Source organism: Nipponia nippon, unplaced genomic scaffold, assembly GCF_047370975.1.
Source record: "Nipponia nippon isolate SJK-2023a ecotype South Korea unplaced genomic scaffold, ASM4737097v1 scaffold_2, whole genome shotgun sequence".
NCBI lineage: Eukaryota > Metazoa > Chordata > Aves > Pelecaniformes > Threskiornithidae > Nipponia > Nipponia nippon.
The window spans coordinates 70,994,917-71,009,816 of NW_028262336.1; positions in this window are offsets into that span (position 1 = coordinate 70,994,917).

Below are 14,900 nucleotides of genomic sequence, written 5' to 3' on the forward strand. Positions count from 1 at the left end.
TTTGCTTTGCTTGTGTGCACAGCTTTCACTTTACCTATTAAACCATCTTTATCTCAACCCACGAGTTGTCTCACTTTTACTTTTCTGATTCTCTTCCCCATCCCACCAGGGGGGGAGTGAGCAAGCGGCTGTGTAGTGCTTAGTTGCTGGCTGAGATTAAACCATGACATAAGTACATGGAGATTTGTTTCCAAATTTTCATCCAAAATATTTAAAAAAAAGGCTACTTGCATTTTCTTTGTATTAAAAGTGTGATTCTGACAAGAAACATCCCATTTCAACTTAATTTGGATATTGAAGGTCAGGGAAGCAAAAACCAATAATTTCGAACAAAAAAAGACACCGTTTTGATTCTTGAACAAAGTAATCTAACCAGGGAGGTCCCAGTTGACTGGAGGTTAGCAAATGTGATGCCTATCTACAAGAAGGGCCAGAAGGAGGATCTGGGGAACTACAGGCCTGTCAGCCTGACCTTGGTGCCAGGGGAGGTTATGGAGCAGATCATCCTGAGTGCCATCATGCGGCACATACAGGACAACCAGGGGACCAGGCTCAGTCAGCATGGGTTTATGAAAGGAAGGTCATGCTTGACTAACCTGATCTCCTGCTATGACAAGGTGACCTGCTTAGTGGATGAGGGAAAGGCTGTGGATGTTGCCTACCTGGCCTTTAGTACGGCTTTTGACACGGTTTCCCACAGAATTCTCTTGGAGAAACTGGCTGCTCATGACTTGGACGAGTGTACTCTTCGCTGGGTAAAAACCAGGCTGGATGGCAAGGCCCAAAGAGTGGTGGTGAATGGAGTTAAATCCAATTGGTGGCTGGTCACAAGTGGTGTTCCCCAGGGCTCATTACTGGGGCCAGTTCTGTTTCACATCTTTACCAATGATCTGGATGAGGGGATCGAGCACACCCTCAGTAAGCTTGCAGATGACACCAAGTTGGGTGGGAGTGTTGATCTGCTGGAGGGCAGGAAGGCTCTACAGAGGGATCTGGACAGGCTGAATCAATAGGCCAAGGCCAATTGTATGAGGTTCAACAAGGCTAAGTGCTGGGTCCTTCATTTGGGTCACAACAACCCCATGTAATGCTACAGGCTTGGGGAAAAGTGGCTGGAGAGTTGCACAGCTGAAAAGGACCTGGTGAAGGGTCTAGAGAACAAGTTTTATGAAGAGTGGCTGAGGTAGCTGTGGTTTAGTTTGGAGAAGAGGGGCTGAGAGGAAACTTTATTGCTTTCTACAGCTACCTGAAAGGAGGTTGTAGCGAGGTGGGGGTTGGTCTCTTCTCCCAAGTAGCAAGCAACAGGATGAGAGGAAATGGCCTCAAGTTGTGCCAGGGGAGATTTACATTAGATATTAGGAAAAATTTCTTCACAGAGAGAGTGGTTAGGCATTGGAACAAACTGTCCAGGGAAGTGGTGCAATCACAGTCCCTGGAAGTATTCAAAAAACATGTGAATGTGGTTCTTAGGGACATGGTTTGAGGTGGACCTGGTGATTAGGTTAACAGTTGGACTCGATGATCTCAGAGGTCCTTTCCAACCTTAATGATTCTATGATTCTATGATTCTAATTACATAGCAGGTGCCCTGACAGAATCAGTCCTATTAAGAGTCTCATAGAGTGGGATTCATTCGATCAGTTGCAGAGGTCTGAAAAGAACCCTAGGTCTGAAAGTGACAAAGGCTGCCTACAGTCAGCAGAGAGAACAGTCACTTTCAGGCACAAATTGTCTCATCCTAATTTCAACACCTAAAATACAGCTACCTCAGCTGGTAGTGGGAGGTGCTGCTGAGAATCTTCTGCCAGAGCTATCAAACAGCTGCCAATGGTTTGTACATTTATTTTCAGGATCTCAAATGCTCCTTGCAGTTTCCAGGATGCTCTCTTGGCCTGCAGATCTTCTTCCTACAAGCTGTCCCACCTGTCCTTGTTGAAAGACCGGTGGTTGAGGTTAGAGAGAGCAGAGTTTCCACTTCCGATCATTTACTGGCAACTGATGGCAAAGTGAGTTGACTTTTCTGCTTGCTACAGGTCACTGAGGCCACTGCTGTCAGCCCTGCACAGTTCCAGAGAAAGAATTGTGTCCTTTATATCAGGAATACGTGAAATATCTGATTCATTGTACATCAAGAAAATAACTCTGCAGCTCAATGGATTTCTACATGAAAAATCCCTCTTATAACAGGTTGGTTAAAAACATAATACATGACATCAAAAAATCTGGGTTTATGTATAATCCAAGCTGCAGTGACTTGGGAAAAAAACAGCATAGGGAACAAATGCTAGACAGAATAAGGGTAACATTTCATAGCGTGCTTTTTCTGTCCATAACCCCCTTTCAAAATACTGATGACTTTTCAGATGCCAAAAATTGAACAGATCTTTAGCCATAAATTGATCATTATATCTTGCTAGGATAAACAAATCAAAAGTACTTGAGACAATACATGAACAAAAAGAAAAGAGAAACTCACAGTACAGATGTTGATTTTTATAATGTGAAATATGACTGTTCCATATTGCAGAAGAGAAAAACAGAACCACCCAGTCATCACTATTATGTAGTCTTTTATGTTGACCAGAGCTATAAAACTTACTGTACTGTTATGTCAGTTTTACTGTGAAATATGTATGTAAACAGAATCTGCTTTCAGAAATTTAAATCAAGCAATGCAGAAACTTTTGACTTGTGGTATAGCCATAACTGACAACCACACAGAGAAGCAAAACTACCTTTATGAAAACTGACATATGGCTTCCTCCTAGACACTTTATTGCTCAAAAATGATTGGCTACACTTTAAACAGATAATTATTAAAATAGCATATTTTTACAAATATATTCCTAATTTTGGCATTCACCCAGTATGATTTTGTTTTTATTATTATTATCACATGGAAAAGCTTTTTACACTGTTTGAATCACTTCCATTCTTCTTAGGCATTCAGCTATGATCAGCTATGACAACCAATGCTTGCTTTATTCCTTAGGATTCCGCTTCCATTATCATAAGAAATAAAATTATTTGCCTCATTAGTGGCAGCAAAATAAGAGTATGAGATTGCCTATTTATGAGCTATACAATTTATTGGAACGAAATTAGGAAAACCCCAGGGTGAAGAACAGATAGCTGCACTTTTTGTCTAAATCAGATGCTTTTCATTCATAAGGAACCATCAAAAGCAAAAACCGGTATCACAAACAAAGCTTGGACCTTAACAGAATGTTTGTGTCAGACACTGAGGTTTTTCTAGTTGAGAGACAGACTAAACAGCATTTTTTTAGCTCAGTGCAATGGTATGAAGAAAGGTGAGAAATACCTTGGTGTATACACACTGCTGCATAACAAATGAGGCCTGCAGTCTTAAATTTGATATTCTGCAAACTCACTCCACAGAACAGTTGAAAGTTGTGGATGTTTCCATATGTGTCTTTAACACATACATGCTCACCACGATAACCTGTATATGGCAATAAGCAAACCTTATTCATGTTGGATGCAAAATCCCAGGTGTTTACTCCTGAGCATCAGCTCAAGCTTCTAACATTTGAGTTTTGTTTATCCCTTGGAGAGGAAGCTAGCCCTGCTTCACAGGCTTCAACTCAAAAGGCATAATGGCCCTGCATCAGATAGGCAGCTGTGTGCCTCCTCATCCCACAGCAAGTCCAAACATGAAGTAAGGATCTTTGTGTCAGCGCAGGCACTGGTTTGAAAAGATACTGTGCATAGCTTTCCCTTGCAGGACCCAGAAATCAGATCTCAGATGAAGGAACTTGTGCTGACAAAGCAACGTGCACCAGTTGGCAGCTCTGGTGGTCTCTTCTGCTCCTTTCCTACTTTGTCTTTCTATGGCTATCCTTGAAGGCTGTTTAAAAGCCATTATGATCTGAAAGGGGGATGGTTATTAGCTTTCACGTTCCCTCCTCAGGCTATACTGTTTAACATTTCCACTGTGGCTGTCCAGGAAAATGGCAGCATTTTCATCTGTTATACTTTCTTGCCCTCTGCTGGAAAAACTGTCAAATGAATGTGCAGAACTGAACCTTTTAAAATTGATTTTCCAAACGATCCTGAAAATTACTTTCTTCACACAGTCTTCCCCGAAAACCCTCATAAGAAATACTAACAAATTTTGTTTCTAAACAAACCACCTGATTCCTAACAATTAATCCTGACCCTACTTCAGAATCAGACCAAGGCACTGAAAGTACCATCTTGTCTCCAAAATGTACTTTGCTTCAAAACACAAGAAGAAAGTGGGGAAGAGTGAAGACCAAACACACAAGAGGAAATTGGGGAACAAGTAATATACTTGCATTTTTCTGTAACGCAAATGAAATGCAGGTGCTAGTGTTAAATGGGAATACAGGGCAATAGTATTTTCCACTTTTACAAATTATATTGGGTTTGTGATGTTTTAAGTGAATAAGTGGGTAGCAAGTGTTATTCCATTGTCAATAAACAGCACGCATATGTTTTCCTACTCACAACCGGAGAATTCTTCATAACAGAAACTAAATTACCTCTCTGCCATTATACCATTACTATGGGGACATATTTGGGAGCCTTTCAAGAACTTCTGGGAGAGAATTTTGCCTCTGGGTTTTAGGCCTTCAAAACCTCAGGCTTCTGACTTTCTCCAAACACATACAGTTTCTCCTAAATAGCAGTTGGAAAAGCAGTCAGGTTCATTGGCTGTATTGTCACCATTCTCCTTTTCGTCAAAGAGTAGTTATGGCGAATTAAAAAAGTAATGTCACCATGTCACAAAGAAGGAAGGATAGCTCTTTGTTAAGTATGCCTCTGGGAAGGACCTCTCTGACTTTTAATGCCTCTTCAGGCCTTTCAGGCAATCATAGTTCCCTCCTGTGAGCCATGAACCTTTGCAGAAAGTCTTTCTGTCATAAGTAACCTTCTGCTTTCTATTTAGTGACCTTAATCTTCAAAATGACAGGGTATTTCCATAGCATGGAGAGTTTCCCTTACACACCCTTACGCAGCGTGGAATGGCTCACATGAATAAGCGTATCATATTTAGGAAAATGGAAATTTTCTTTCAGCTATTCTTTTTTTCAGTGAATACTTTCAAAGACCAGGTCTTAGCTTGATACTGCAAAAAGTAGCCATCTCTGCTGGGATAAAACAGATGGAAAATGGATGTGAGCAGGACTCATGTTTCTCTTCTAAGCTGCAGTCAGGTTCCTTTTCAGATAGTCCGTTGTTTTACAGTGACTGCTTCCATTCATCACGCTATATTCTGCAAATATCCACAAGTTCCCAGATTTGTTTCGTAATGCCAACCAGATTTTAAAGGATTTGTTTTGGGAACTACCATGTTTCCACTGGCAGTACAGAGAGCATCTTCACGTGTGGCTGACCACCTAATAACCTTACCGTAACCACATCTTTTTACTCACAATAAGGTCAAGTTCTTTTAACTTTTTAAAGAATTATAACAGCTGGAAACAAAAAATAGATCCAGAAAAATTCAGTCAACAAGTCCTCAGCAGACTGTTGGAGGACTACAGACTACAGATTGAGATAAATTGATCCAAACTGCATTTATATAGATTTATATATAAGGATGTTTTATAAATACAGCTATAGAAAGGCAACATCATGACACCATCTTCTGTCAGTGTCAGCTTCCACACCAGAGTTACAGAAATACAGTTTCCTTTTGCCTAAATTTCTTCCCAAAAACTAAAACATCAGAGATAATATATTATCAGCATGGTATGGCTCAGGGAATAAGTAATGTCATGCAGAGATTTTCAGTTCAAGAACATAAGTACAAGTTCAGCCCAAGCCACTAGAGGCCTGAAAGTCCTATTGTGGCTCCTCTAACAATCTATTGAAAATGAGTTCATTTTCCAAATTCAATTACTTTGGTTTTATTTTCCAAATCCGGGGGATAAGTTCACATCACACATAACATCAGCATAGAACACAATCTTCTTAAAGTTTTGAGTGGAAAGGTCAATGATTAGATGAGATTAAAACTGATGTATCCACATTCACTTCAGGTTTTCCTCCTCTGTCAGGATGCCAGCACAGGGAGGTTCTCCTGGCCAGTTCCTCCAGAGTAGTCACCCTGTTATGGGCTCCCATTGCCAAAAGAGGGACAAATGGAGGCACTCAGTGAGGGGTCAGGATCTGAATTTCCAGATCAGTTCAGAAAGAAGTCGGTGGGGAAAGGAGCATAACCCATTTTGAACTAGAGCTGTGTAACAACAAATATTTCTGACCTCAGAAAACAGAGCTGTCACATGGTGCTGTCATACTGCTTTCTTTCTGTCACACCTTGTGTGTACACAGTATTGTGCACATTTCAGAATGTGGGTAAGGGTTCCTGTGCTACACGTTTAATGCAGTTTATACCAGAAGTCATCAAAACTGATTTTAAGGAGGAGAAGTTATGGTGCCCAGCAACATTTACTTGATATCCCTTAACAGAAAAGAGGAGCAGAAGCTCTTGAAATCTAGCTTTAACTGAAAAGTTGACCTCCGTTTCTCATCTCTATTATTTCACAAAAAAAAACCTTGATTAAATTGGCCAGTTTACATGTAAAGCAATTCACATGAGCACACCCCAAAATGGACTTTCTGCCAACATCAGTAATGACTATGGAGCAAAATATGGCACTTGAGAACCAACCTGCAAACTGAAATTCAAGACTTTTGGTGTATGCCAATGCCATTAGTAGCAATTTTGTTTCAGTGTTTTTTCCAGAAAGGGTTTGACTCATCTGTCGGCTTTTTCATTTTTATAACCTTTTTCACAAGTAAAAACTGGATGCTGAAAGCCATGTATTTTTCAGCAGTAAAACATTTTACACTCACTTTGCTTCAGTTCTCCCTATCCTGTGGCAGGGGACAATTCACAATAGAGTATTGTCAGATCAGTAGTAGGTACCTACAACTGCTCCTGGATTTGGACAGTGTGACTGGTTCACATTTTCTTTGATGCTTCTGATGCTTTTTCAACAAGTGCATGGTCTTGACATTGATACTATTTTCCCCTGTACCAACCAGAAGCACATTGAGAGTTCCCTGCATGTTCATGTTCTGGTTTTGGCAAATAAGTGGTATTTTCTTAACGAGACAGGTTTACAGTCTTACTCTATCCACCACGAATGGAAAACAATGATTTGCAGGTGTCTTCCAAATTCCCACAGGGAGTTGTTTTATGACTTTAGATATGTCTACAATTCACAAAAAAAGTATGGTCATAAACTACATTATCTAATTCAAGACAGTAACAAAGATAAATCCAGTTTTAATAGAGATTGATAACTCTCTTTAAAGCATTACTTCAAGAGTTAACTATGATTACTGGAGTTTAAAGTTAAGTGAAGAAGGAGCCTTGTCTTGCAGTGCAAGGTACACTCACATCCTCAGAACTATCCTTCCTTAATGCATTTTTTCCCTTAAGGTCAGATGGAAGAAAAGGGGAGAATCTACCCATTAAAAGCATCTCACCAAATACAGATGGTCTGAAAGCATCATCTGGGATTCACCTCCTTTTAGTAAGGATGCTCTGCAATACCAAGCACCTTTGAGGTAGCAAAGGACAGTGCTTTCACTCACATTATACAGCCAAGAACTCTTCAGATATTGTTTCTACCTTGCATCTTTAATCTTTTCTCTAATTTTAGTTACTTCTAATGGGCAAGTCATAAAGTTTGTCAAAATGTGCTCTACAGAAAGGTCTGTTCTACAGACATTTTCCCAGCAAAGCTCCTTCAATCAGCACACAGTAGCATTAGCCAACACTCAATTTCAAGCTCTTCAGTGATACCCTTATCTTTTGCAACTAGTTTCATGATTTCCACCAACTAATTTCAGCTCTGCATCCATTCTGTTCTGCTGGCATAGACAGAGATGTGGCGCCTACACCATCAGGGAAGAGCTGGAGCAGATCTGTGGCAATGACCCGGGATCCAAGTTGGTGGACCTTGCATAGGCAGGGCAGTGCCCCCCGACAGGGCACAGTCCCAAGCACCTGCACAGGGCAGCGATGGTGAAAGCTCAGTTGAGCATCCTGGACAAGGCTGGTAGTGAGTCAGGTCTGGATCTATCCAGGGAGTCCAGTCAATAAATCAAGAAAGTAAGACACAGGCCAGTAGCCTGCCCCACCCAATGCTCCATGACAGATGAGGAGACATGGATTGTATAGGTCCACGGGGGTTACAAATATGTAATGCCTGTGCTTCTCACTGAAATAACAATGTGTACACACTGGCTTTGTAAAGGCCTTGGAAAGCCCAGAATACAGTAAGGATGAAAGTCAATGCTAAGTAATGGAGAAGGAGCCATGGTAGTCCTACCAGAAGACAAAAGAATACAGCTTCAAGACTGGCATCTCTCATTGCAGTCCATCCAACACGAGGGTAAACCATTATTCAGAGGAGCTATAAACACCTTATAACCAATGGAGAGAAATCCAGAACTGACAAAGAAGAGGGATCGCTGAATATGAGGAAACAGACCAACCCAGACCAATCATTAAGAAGGAGCTATGCTGTGCTATGCATTTCTAAAGATTTGAGTATCCATTTGATTTTTATATTTTTTTCGTCCATTCAGAAGCACACCAACTTCATTCTCTCAACTTTAATTTGACCCTCAGCAGTGCAACCCTGATGTAAGATCCTTATCTGTAAAGTAAATGCAGCAGAGCTGTGCCCACACAGGCTTTCGGCTGCTGTCTAATTCCAGCCTGCAGCAAATCATCCCAACTCCAACTCTTCTGCCACACCAGAGAAACTCCAGGACAGGCACTCAGACTGAGAGCAGGGCTACAGGAGGTGGCAAAGGTGGAAGGAAAACTATCCTGCATGCTGAAATAAAGGGCTGATCTGGAGCAGAAATACATTTAGTCTTTCTGCCATGTCTGCTATACACTGAGCCAGCTGGTGTCACCTTTATGGTGGCTCATGGTATAAGAAAACTTTTTTTTGCTGAGATCTTTATGGACATGGTTATTTTTATTGGAAACAAAGAATTTGAACACAGATTATTAGGACTTATGTTTAAAATAGAATGAATGTTTTTTGAGTCACTTCCAAATTAACATGATTGTTTAAAAATATACGAAGTGCTTCACTGAATTTTAATCTCTCTACTGCAAAAACAATTTTAAAAGATTACAGCCTTGCACATTTTTAGAGGGATGTAATCACACTAGCTAAAACATAAATTTCATACACCACAATAATTTTTAATCATTCTGCACTGCACTTATGCAGCATTCAAATGTCTCTTTCAAATGTCAAAATAAAATTAATATTTATTACCACACCTCTGAACTAGCACATTTACAAAACTGAAGCTCAGGACATTTTCTATTAAGCCATCTAAGCCACTTTGTACATTCTCAGTTATATGCATTTTCTAGAGATATTGCTCTGCCTCAGGGAATCCCAGAATTTCTGAAGCACTTTATGGTTTGTTTCCCTAGATTCTTCAGGAAAAATCACTCAGGTCAAGTCAAGATGGGGATCCCAATTCCAGAGGTGGCTTTTCTATGTTGCTAGCTTGCTGTAAATAAAGCCGTAAAAATAATTGACATTGCTGAACCTTACACACACAAAAGGTAGCACCTGAGCAAATACATAAAATTAAACACAGATAAGTCATGCTCAATCCAAAATCTTTGGCTTTGACACCTCCAGGGCACAGGGGAAGTTCACAGGCACAGGGTAGGATCCGTAACAACAGCAGCTCCCCAGCAGGGCAGAATAAAGGCCAGGTCCTCAATACCTCCCAGTCTGGGGAAAAAAATAGCTCCAGATGAGAACTTCATGGGCTCAGACCCACCTGGAAAAGTATCAAAAAGATCTGTGGGATCTTGTCAGAGAAAGAAGGTGTTGTTCCCAGTCCCTGCTGCGATCTAAACATTGGAGAGTTTCAAACTTGGGTCTCTGACTTCCCTGACGTAGAGCATGGAGAGGGAGCAGGTCCCTATACTCTTCTCTCTGCAACTCTTTTGGATGATACCCTCCCTGCTATGTGGATTGGAGCAGATCAGATCTCTCCAGAGAGACATGCAACGGATTTTGTGTATCCACCACGACCTGGGTGTTGAGTTTCTTATACCTCCCAGGATTTTTTTTACTATGTTCACACTCTGCAGCCAAACGTCAGGCACATAGAAGACTTCAGTGGGGGAAAACAAAAATCATGCCTAAATGTATTCGTGATACTAGCCCTGTGTTATTTGGAAGCACAAAACAAACAGACCCACTAGCATCTGCACTCCTAAATCACTTCACCGCCTTTGAAAAATCCCACCCTTCCCATAAAAGCACTAGCTGACAAAGATCATGTTGTCAAGCAGTCTGCACCGAACAGAAATCCAACCAGATATGGTATAATTGTTACTGCCCATAAAACAATTAATCTGGCTTTAGGTCTCTGGGATAGCAAACAATTCATTCAAAGAGCGAAATTATAGGTACTCCTGCCATGGTGCACCCGGGAGGAGGGGGAGAAAGAAGCTCCTTTTACTGTGTTGAATTCAGCCAACTGGCAGCTGCTTTTTGGTTGATCCATACAGAGCACTGCCAGCAGTTTTTACTGGCCAGTGTTTTACAGCAGAACCCCCTAACACCTCACAGCACCAATACTAGGGGGTGATGGCTGCCTTTTTATAGAGGTAGCAAGACCCTGGCACTTATTACATTTCTGTACACTGTGCCTCTGAGGCTGTTATACTTGTTCAGTCAGGGAGACAAAGTCTGCAAAAAATGGTGAATTAATAAATTTCTAACTGCACTTGTGGTCCTTCTGAGTTTATCTTCTCTGAACAGTTTAAACAAATGAGTGTGACTGGAGGGACTGTTTTCAGAAACCATGATGCTCATAAAGACCGGCTGTCCCACTGGAAGCAGAGTTACTGCTCATCTAGTGTGGCATCAGAAACAAATAACATCACTTGATGTGTCAGGCTGGGCTGGAAAAACCTCTGCCGTCCCTCCATAAATGCTCATAACATAATGCTTGCAAATGCTTCCAGGACAAGAATACTCCTCTGAAATTATTCTGGCATTGATTCGTTATAGCTAAGACGCTCAAGAAAGTCCCTTTCCATCTGTGGACAAGGTACCCAGCTAGCCCTGCTGTCGTGGCGTGACCTTGCTCATGCAACTCCTGGCAAACAAGGAGCACTGTTGCACTATAATTATAGAAGTATGCAAAACCACCGTACCAAACTTCCCAGAAATCTCTGCCGCTTCGCTGATGTCAGCACAAGGAGCCAAAAGCCGTAATTAACTTTGGATTGAACTTTGATCAGTCTGAATGGATACAGCCTGTGGGCAGTGCCTGGGCTAGGAACTCTGCCAAACCTGCAAGTTCCTCTGGGGGAGAGAAGCACGACTTGACTGTTATTCCTGTCCTCGTGTCCTCTCCCCAGATATTTGCTGCCCTCCCCTGTTGAGGGCAGGAGGCTGAGCTAGTCTTTGGCCTTGCTCAACGTGGTTTCTCTTGCTTTCTAGGTATGTTAATAAGAATTTCTTAAAAATCTCAGCAACATCTGAGCAAGGTAGCTCAAAGTATTGGTAAGTCACAGGAGAGAAAGGGAAATCCCTCCCCTCAAAACTGATCACTACCCAAAATTGTCCTGTTCTTCTGGGTTAACTCCAGCGGAGTTTGAGCTCCCACAACGCGGCCACGAGCTGCCTCGAGAGGGACAGAGGCTGGAAATGACTGCTCCCGGTCTATCTCACCAATCCAGTAACCCCAGCAAGAAACTGGACTGGAAACTTGGCAGGGAAAAACAGCATATTGTATTTCTTCTGTTAAACATGGTATATTATTGACTTTATGCTAATTTGGGTCACCTAAATGGGCTCCACATAATTTAATAAATTTAATTAATTACTTCATAAAAGACTGAATTTGGCTGGGTGTCAGTCAGCCAGTTAAACAGTGATTGACTGATATCCAGGGAAACAACCCTCTCTAGAGTGGAGGGACCCCGTTGCGGGTTATGATGCCGAAGTAGATTTCTTAGACAAAGATGAGACTTTTGGCAGTAGACATTCAGGGTTTCAGATTCAAGGTCCCAAGTTCAGCCTCTGCTCTCAGTGATCTTCCCAGGGGTGTTCTGTTACATGCAGACAAAGAAATGCATGAGCTGAATAAATTATTAATTAAAAAACATTTGTTCAGCTCTGTGCAGACACAATGCCTCTCTCCCCTAGGGCAAATGTCTTACGCTCAAATCAATCCAAAGTGCCAGGAGAAACAGATGATAGTTTCACTTACCTCTGGTCCACTTCAAGAAGAGTGAAAGTGACTAATTAAATGTGCAATGCCTCCAAAAAAGACATCCAGTGTCACTGGCATTTACTTTAAAACAAACAAACAAAACAAAACAAAAAAAAAAAAAACCAAAAAACCCAAAACAGTTAGTTTTTTTTTTTTTAGAAAAAAAGGTTTAAACCTCCAGAGACACAACTTGTCTACATCATTTTTTTTTCATTTGTCTATATAGACATTTTGTCCTTGAGGAACAGTTATGACAAATGTATACCACAGTGCAATTAGGTTTTTTTTTTCATGAATTTAGTTGCAAAATCATGTGGAAAAAGAATAGTTATTTCACTTCGGGTAATCTCCCTCTTCAAGATGTCTTGTAGATTCTTCTCTTCGTATGCATAGGCTTTTATATGCAAAAGATCAGATTTTGTGGCCAAAGCCTCTTGGCAATACAATGTCAGCAGTTAATGTACGTCAAAAAATTGCTATTACTGTAAAGTAATAACTAGTTTTTATCCCTCACTTGGTAGTCTACACTGCTTCACTTTTGGCATGGGTTTCTTTCAAGCAGATGTAGACATTTTTATCTGAGCCAGTCATCTCAGGCTCCCTTTAAACTTACAGGAAAGGAAAAGGCACTTTAGGGTACAGCTACTTTCAGATCCATTTTACTAAACATGTAGGCATTTATTGCTGAGTCACCATGTCTACTTCTAAAGTTAGTGGAGAGGTGCATTTTCATATGGGGAGTACTACCACCTACTGCCTGGATCACACCTCAGAGATGCCTCGTCCTCTCTATTGATTAGGGTGAATGGGAAATGATAGCTGTACTGGACTTTCCATACTCCTGTTTTTTGACAATATTTACAAGAATAATTGCCAGGTTCTTCACCCAAAAGAATTAAGGGTTTGCTCCTGAACATTTTTGTCCTTTTAACAGGAGAATGCCTTACAACTAACTGAAAAGAAAATAATTTTCTTTACAATAGGAAATTTTAAAATATATTTTTCTTTTTATTTTAATTTGGTATAAAAATAAATTTTGAGCTTGCAGCAAAATATACTTTCTGATTTGTTTGGTTTTAAAAATTGTGTGTGTCAGTTTCTGAAATTCCATTTGAATTTTATTTTACTTTCTCTCTAATATGTTTTCAGTGTTCTACATGAGGTAATGCCATGTCAACAGAAGTTCATGTCAGCAGCACTGAGGCCAAACTAGATAACCTCCAGACGTCCCTTCCAACCCAAGTTTTTCTGTGGTCAGAATACAGTAGTCATTATTACATTTTTAATATCTCAAACCCTAAAAGCTGTATCAGTCTGAATTGATCAACATTAAAGTTTGTTTAATCTTACAAGCTTTAAACAGTATTTTGTGAATGTCTAGAGAGACAAAAGCGTCACACATGAGCAAATTTAAAATTCAGGGCCCTCTGCTTTCTCTTGTCATTCTATCATACCCAAGAGGGAGCTGAGCAATTAAGTATTTGACTAATTGAAAAGTTTTATTTGCCTCTCTTTGTTCATGCTTGACTTCCTTCTTTGCTATTTCTGCTTTCTACTTATGTTCCCATGTGCTGTATTTGAAATGGACTGAGGATCCTCATGGACAGTCACTTAAAGCGGAATGCCTCCTTGCTGAACAATCATTTCTAAAGTCCACATTGCCTTTGGACAGGTCAACTTAACTTTTTTCCTGGATGAAATTGTAAACTTCAAAGGAATTTGTCATATGCAGCAACTGACCCACACAGAATTAGTTTGTTTTACTATGAACAAAGACCTTTTAAGAACATTTAATACATGTAAGGGAAGAGATCACTAGAAAAGCCCATATGTTAACATTTGTAGAGCAGAGATTTTTAATCTGGAAACTTCTAGATGATTCCAAAGATGACTAGTGGGATGAAAACTTCTAGTTCAATTAATTATGTGCTTTTGTTATACACATCTAACTCTTATCCACATCCAGCCAGGACTACAAGACACATGAAACCCCAACGAAATTAACATCATCTTGAACGTTCATAGCAAAATTTTCACATACATTGAAGTGAGACTAAAGGCACTGAAGTGAAAGAAAAACTGTGTTGCTGTTTAAATATGAAAAGCAAATTGTCAGTAAAAGAGACAGCAAGATTTAAAAAAAAATCTGTCTGGAAGACAGACATATGCCTCTTTTCTAAACTGATAATTTTGCTGTCTCTCATTTTTATATTGAATTCCTGTCTAGACCTCACACAAGAGGCTTGCTGATTACCCAGTTTGGGACAAATTAGGAGATGAAGTCCATTGTGTTACACAAAAGATTTTATTTGTGGTTATGCAGCTGGCTAAGAGCAAAATAGTCAGAGGCAGTATACAGGCCATCCCACCTTCCTGAAATTTCAGTCCATAATAAGTGCTAATTTCCCAGGAAGTTTTCTAGTCTTCAGTTTACTCTACAAAACAGATAATAAAGCATAAATTAAGTTTTCTGTCGTCTGAATGATTTTTTCCTGTCATCTGAAGGATTTTTTTCCTTCATGGAACACTATGCAACAATATTCTAAAACCACTGACCTTTAGGAAATAAAATATCATTGCAACAACAAACCATTTCTTGAAAGACTAAAAGCTTGCTCATT